This window comes from Benincasa hispida, chromosome 12, assembly GCF_009727055.1.
Source record: "Benincasa hispida cultivar B227 chromosome 12, ASM972705v1, whole genome shotgun sequence".
NCBI classification, from domain to species: domain Eukaryota; kingdom Viridiplantae; phylum Streptophyta; class Magnoliopsida; order Cucurbitales; family Cucurbitaceae; genus Benincasa; species Benincasa hispida.
Window position 1 is genome coordinate 2920426 of NC_052360.1, and position 7551 is coordinate 2927976.

Below are 7551 nucleotides of genomic sequence, written 5' to 3' on the forward strand. Positions count from 1 at the left end.
TACAAGTATTAAAATTGGACTATCAAATTTATATAAGTATATAGATCTGAGGGAGTAATTTTCATCATTTAGGGGTCCAACTTTTACAAATATTATAAATTTGAGAGTCATTGAGACCCGATTTTTACTATTGAAAGTGACTATCAACATACTTCAGAAATGATTTTTATAATTGACTAGTTTTTTAGTAAAATCTCGAAATTCAAATAAATGAGTATATGTCAATTATCGATAGGCGAGATATATGAATTAAGATTCTATATATAGAGGGTAAGTATAGGATGGGATTTGAGAGAGGAAAAAGGGTTATTTTTTTATAACCCAAAAAACCCGGTTTTTGTAGGTACCCATTTGTCCTTTTTCACTTTACAATTCTATCCCTTTTTTTTCCCATTTCAATCTTTCATCTTCTCGAACACGCATTTCTCAGACTTCCCTTTATCTCTTTTTCACTCTTTATTTTCTCTCTTCTCTCTCATTTTCCTCTCTATATTTCTTCGAAGAACAACAAAGCAAGAAGAAGAAGAAGAAGAAGAAGGCAAAAGAAGCAATTTTGTTTGAGGGGAATGTTGTCTGGCTCGAGGTCACTTCGATCCATAAGTTTTTTTCTCTCTCTCAAAATCCCATCTTTTATTTGGTTTTAATTTCAAAGCGATTACGACAAATCGACTCATTAGAAACGAAGTGTCGTCGGACCAGGCTTCATTCCCCCCACAAATTTTGCTTCAATTATTACACCAAAAAAAAAAAAAAAACCCCAAATCGATTTTCTTTCATGGGGTTGTTGATTTTGGTCTCCTCTTCTCGATCTACAGGTAAAGTTTAAATCTTTTTGTGTTTTTTTTTTTGGTCAAATTTAAGGAAAATTATTTGAACCTCGGATTCAGTTTTTTGAGATGGGGTTTTTGAAAAAAATAATGAAAAAAAAACAAAACAAAACAAAAGATTTAGATTTAGATTCTGTTTGAGGCAGGAACAGATTGGGGTAATGATGGTGTTATTTTGACTGTCTTTTTTTAGATCTCTTTTCTGACCAAAGAGTGAAAATATCATCATTACATTTTGGTTGTGTTTTTGTTGTTGTTTCTTTTTTTTTTTTTTTTTTTTTTTTTTTTTTTTTTAAATTTCTCTTTCATGAATCAAGATTGTGTGAATGAGAGAGAAAGATCTAAACTTTCTCTTCTAAACTCTGATTTTCTTTCTTTCTTTCTTTTACAATCATGGCATTTTCAATCTTCTTTGTCTCTTTCTTCATTTCTTTCATTAGGGTTTATATTCAATCTACCAAATTTCAACACATTTATTATTAAAAAATTTCAAACCTTTTTTTCTTAGATCTATATATTATGCCTTTGTTTTATGTTGAAATATTTTTTTTCCTAACTTGTTTTATGGTTTTGTGGAGTTACTGTTTGTTTTTAAGCCTTTACATCTGAGAATTGCAGCCTTCAAACTGAAGTTCATTCCTGTTCATTGAAAGGGGTAAGTTTGGTATATCCTTTGTTTTAGAGAGAATCTTATGAACTTGAGATTTTAATGCAGTAACTGTGCATGTTTCACTCTTTAGACTACTTTGAAAAGATATGAGACTTTGCAAGGACTTAGAATTTACATTATTACATTACGATCAAAAGAATTAGCCTATCTATTCTATTCTATTCTACTTGCTTTGATCAATTATTTATATACATGACATGTTGATTGAATTTACAAATAAGTTTTGAAAAGATGTGACACAATGAATAAGTCAATGAGATAAAAAGAAACCCAGATCTAGCAAAATTTTGGTTTAGTGTGTATTGTATTTCCTCATACTATATCATTTTTTTACAATAATACAAATTTTATGTTCATTTAACTATACTTATGTTATTGTATACTATGTTTGTTGAATTCCATGGATTCTATTTGACTCGTTCATGTCAAACTATTACTTGTTAATCTAAGTAGTATATCAAAAAAAATGTTAACAAAACATTCTTAGCCCCTGAACTTTCATGAAAGTAACAGTTTAGTTATTGAATTTTAGTTGACAACGATATGTTCTATTTACTTCAAAATTTGTAACAATTTAGTTCATAAATTAAATAAGTAATGATTTAATCCATGTACTTTATAATTTGTAATGATTCGATCCCAATGGTGAAAAGTATTAATTAGTATGATTTAGTGAATTTTTTTACCCATGTAGATTGGTAAACTGACCAAGAATCAAGTTTATTTATAAATTATAAAGACTAAATCATCACGTAATAAGAATTGACACTTAATATATATGAAAAATTTTACAATAGAGACTAAATCGATAAAAATTGTAAAGTGTATGGACTAAATCATTATTTGTTCAACGACTAAATAGTTACCAATTCGACAGTAAAATGACGAAATTGTTATTTTTCATGTGTTTTTCAACCTTAAGAAGTCACTAAAATAAAAATGAAGGTGGTAAAATGATAAATGAAGTTAGAAAATCAAAGAAAGAAGAGGAGAGAGAGTGATTGAAAAGGTGAGGAGAGAGAAAGAGGGGAAGAGAGGGTGATGGGTGAGTGTAGGGTGTGTGTCTCATTGTGTCATCAATTTTTGAAACTGAGACATATGCTTTCTTCACACATAAATGTTTATAATAATTAATTAATTATTATATTGTCTCTTCTCTCTCTTACCTTTCTTTTTCACTCTGAGAAAATCTGAATCATTTGTGTTAAATTAGAGAAGTCAACATCATCAATTACACACCATGCAAACTCAAGACTGCTTCTTGTTTGTGATATTGTGTTCTTGTTTTGGCTCACCAAAATAAATGGTTCTTTTAAGTTTTTTTTTTTTTTTTTTTTTTTTTTTTTTAAAAAAACACTAAGTTTTTGTACTAATTAAGCTTTGATTAGACAGAGGGTGTGAGATGTGGTGGTTTGTTTAGAGGGAATGTTTTTGAATTCAACAATTGAAAGTTTTCAACTCAAGAACATTTGCTGAAGATGTAAATGGCAAACAGTAAAGTACTCTTTCTATTTACTTCTTACCCCTTCTTTTTAAATAAAAAATGGTTGTTTTTCTAAGTAGAAATTGAGGATAGGAAGATTTGAAAAACAGATCTTTTGGTTCTTAATTACATTGATGTCAGTTGAACTAAGTTCTTTTTGACAAAAGTTAATGGTTGTTACTGACATATGTTTGTCTATTTTTCCTATTTTTGGGTGAAAAATATTTTGGTCTCTAATCTTTCATTGAAGTAAGAATTTAGTTCCTAACCTTTGGTCGGTAACGATTTAGATCTTGTATTTTCAAATTGGTAACAATTTAGTTCATGAACTTTAAAAAGTACAATTTAGTCTCTATATTTTGAAATAGGTAACAATTTAATCCTTATAATGAAATTTTTCATTAAATTTAAGTGTAAATTTTTATTATATAATAACTTATTATTAGTCTATGAGAAAAAAAAATAAAAGAAAGAAAGAAAGAACTCCAGTCAGTTTTTTGATCTACATGTATAAAAAATATTAAACTTTACAAAAAAAAAATCATGATAGAAACTAAATCATTACAAATTATAAATTACGTTACAGATTTAAAAATCCAGGATTAAATCATTATTAGTTAAAATTTAGGGATTAAATTATTACTTTCATGAAAATTTAGGGACCAAAGGTGTTTTTTTTTTTTAATTTTTTAAAAAAGTATCGATAAATAGAAGTATTGTTTACCAACTTAATTTTCAAAACACAAAAAGGTAATGGACCGTTTGGTAACCATTAATTTTGTTTTTTGTTTTTGTTTTTCTAATAAATGGACATATTTGATAACTAATTGAGTTTTTTGTTTTCTAAATTTTAAAAACGTTTTTGAATGATTAAGAATTTTTTTTTTCTAGAAAAAGGGGTTTTTGAAAACTGTTTTTTGTTTTTTAAAAAATCGTGTTTGATTATAATATATACTTGCTTTATCGTTTGGTGGTAGGAAGGGTGATTTTCATATTCACAATAGTGTGTATTTTTTTTCCTTTTATTTATTTTCAATTTTATAACAACAATCTCTAGTTTTTTAATATAATAAAAATAAAAGTTAAATAAGATAAAAAAAAACATTTTATTTATTGTTTTACATTTTATTTTTACAACAATTCTCATTTTTCATTTTAACAAGTATATCTTAAATTTTGTTAAAAACAAATTTCAAAATGCAAACTCTTCAAAAGAGTGTTTTTTCTCAAAAAATAACCCAACATTATTGGAATGATATTTTTGTTTTCTCAAATGATATTTTACTAAATCAAAATAATAATTGTATTTTGTCATTTTGTTTATTATTCTTCATTTTATTGTGGTTAATCCATGCATTCAAACTGTTGATAATGTTTTATCGATATAGATTTGTTTAAAAAGGTTAAAATAAACATAATTTTATAACTATGCATATATGATACAAATAAATTATCGTAAAAATATCTTGATTTTAATTTTATAAACATATGTAAAACTAAAAAGGATTATCAAAAACTTGAAAAAGAATTACCAAACATGTTTTTGGTTCTTGGTTTTGAAAAAATAGAAAACCAAAAACAGTAACAAAATATGTATATGCATTCAAACTGTTTATAATTTTATAAAAATATATCTTAATTTTGTTTTTTATTTTTTATTTTTGAAAATTAAGTTTATATCATCTACATTTCTTATCATAATTTGAATTTTTCTTAAGTACAATGGTTGAATTTTTAGCTAAATTTAAAAAACAAAAACAACTTTGTGAAAGCTACTTTTTTTTAGTCATCAAAATTTGACTTGTTTTCTAAACCATTGGTGAAAAGTAGATTATAAAGAAAGAAATTTGGAGGTGAAAGTAGTGTTCATAAACTTAATTTTAAAAAAAAAATAAAAAATAAAATGATTACGAAACGGGTTCGTACGGTTTTTATTTTTTTAAAATAAAAAACCAGAAATAGATTTTCAAAAACCAAAAATAAAAACAAGGAGCGAAAGGATTCCCACATGGAGTCAGAGTTATTTTGAACATAATCAAACAATCAATCAAAATTTTGAAAAATACATCTATTTTGGCCACTTTTCCCCCTTTCTTTTTGAAATATAGTCTTTCTAACGTTAAAATCAATGGTTCTGAAAAGAAGATCAAACAAAAACTTGTTTGATTTAATTTCTTGGATCCTTTTGAAAAGTGTATATAATGGAACTGTATTGAATCTTTCTCGTTATTCTCAATGGATTTCTAATTTAAAGAACAAAAGAGGGAAAGACAGTAATTTTTTTCTTCTCTAGTATATATTTTTCCCATAGGAACTTAAAAGTAACTCTTCAAAAGTGAAACTATTTTTTTTAATTAATAATTTTGAACTCTCTTTATTGAATATGATATAATAAATAAACAAACTATAATTTATCTCTTTTAACCTATGAATTGGCCAATCTTATGGTTAGAATAGACGAGGTGAAATCTTTCATGAATCATATGAGTCTTTAATTGGATTTAATTCAATTTCCATAAATCTATAATTGACCTCCCTAGTGTAGCAAATAATTTCTTTACTAAATGCTAATTAAGTATCAGTCCAATTTGATAACTTGTATTGAATAATGTAATATTATTTTCCCGACAAAAATTTAACGTTTGGGCTAAAATATCATATTAGTAGATGTATTTCATTTTACTTTGAAAATTGTTACTACAATATGGTTGGTTGTTTGTAACATGTCATATTTCATGCCGTACAAATTATCTGAAGATTTTTTCCTTATATGTTGATATGTGTAGTGCAAATTTGTTTGTAAGTTTTTCTATCCTCAACAACGTATTATGTAACATACCATGTATAATGTCAAGCATAATGTTACTGACAAGTAAATTTTAGTAGAATACTTTTTTTCTTATCTGACCTTGTGTATTACATACTTTTTTAATCTTGCAGATAATATTTTTTTCTTTTCTCGAAGATCTTCTCAAAGTTGAGCAAGATTCTGGTCTTGTTTATTTTTTATGGTTATGCCATTTGAATAAAAGAATATGTGTTGAAAACCACTTGTAAAAAATGATATGTTAGGCTTTGTGTGGAGACAAAACTCCACCACCAAGAATATATATGTTTTTGCATTGGTAAAATTTTGACCAAAAGTCAAATTGGAAGGAACAAGAAATTTGAAGGGGAAAAAAAGGAATTGGAGGTGGGGGCTTAGGCCAATTATGAGCCTTAGGTTTTCTTTTTGTCAACACACATATCATATATATGGAAATTGGATAAAATAGCAAGATTTCGTATTTTATTTGGATATATGGCAAATTTCGAAAATTATAAATTTTTTGGCAAAATGTTTGCTACTCACGTGAGATTACTTTTTATAATACTTGAACTGTCCTTGATGTGATCATCCATCAGAAATTGAATACAATGTAATTGTTATAGTGTGAATCAATCCTCATTAGAAATATAACGTAAATGGGCAAGCATTAGCTATCAGTTTCTAATCTAATAGATTTTATATATATAAAATAAAAGTGGTGCATTTTTTGCCCAATTTACATTTCTAATTAGCAATTTTTATGAAATTAGATTTGTATAACCACCTTTCTGAAAAGTAGTAAATTTATATCTACATATATAGTGTAATTATAATATGAAATTCTGAGATTTTATCTATCATTTTTACATGGTTTCTAATTAAAACAATATTGTATCTATTTTAAACACATCAATCTTCTCGTAAGATTTTTTTTCCTACAATTGTTTGTTTAGAATATTATTGTGTACACAATTTATACTTTTTAAAATTTTACATATACAGTGTAATTACATCTTGTGTTAGAAGTATTGTATCAACTATACCATATTTAATTAGAAACAATTAAATTAGGAATTAGACACTATTTATATATATATATATAGTGTAATTGTATTTTGTGTTATTAAATTGACTGTTATCATATAAAACTAATTCTTTATTGAAATATTTAACATTTTTGGCATGTGGACTTTTTTTCCACGCTTCAAATTTGTTCTCTCTGTTATCATATATAAATTAGTCCCTAATTTTTTATTTATACCCTAATTCCTGATTTTTCCTCCATAATTCCTAGTTTTCCTCCTTGTTCAAATTTGAATTTATCTCCTATTTTTCATAGATTTCATATCTTTCGAATTTATCTTAGGTTGCTTTTGAAGTCTAATAAATTATATTTATACCAGAATAAATTAAAATATTAGTTTTCAAATTTTTGGATTCGATATTTTTAATATAAGTCTCAAGTTCATAATTTTGGAAGTTTAATGTATTTATTTTAATTAAAAAAATTTAGAACCAAATTTAAGTTTATTGGAGAAGATGACTAATTTATTAAAAAAATATATGTGGAGAATATATATATAAAAGATTTTGTGAGTTTTAAAAAGAAAAAGGAAAAAAAAAAATTAATCTCTATCAGCATCGCACAAGCCCCTTCCACCCTCTCCCACAATCCTTGTTACTAGAAATAATGAATATGATACCTAACGAAAAAAGTTATAATAAACTTTTTATAGCCTTTTTCGAAGATCTTGACAGCTCA

The 7551-nt window shown here is 25.8% G+C and overlaps 1 long non-coding RNA gene across 1 annotated transcript; it reads left to right on the forward strand.

Annotated features, from left to right (window-relative positions):
• The first annotated feature begins 433 nt into the window (after positions 1-433).
• LOC120092920 lies at positions 434-6111 on the forward strand. Its single transcript, XR_005486216.1, has 2 exons — positions 434-1482; positions 5921-6111. It is a non-coding gene; the product is annotated as an uncharacterized LOC120092920 (long non-coding RNA).
• Positions 6112-7551: the final 1440 nt, after the last annotated feature.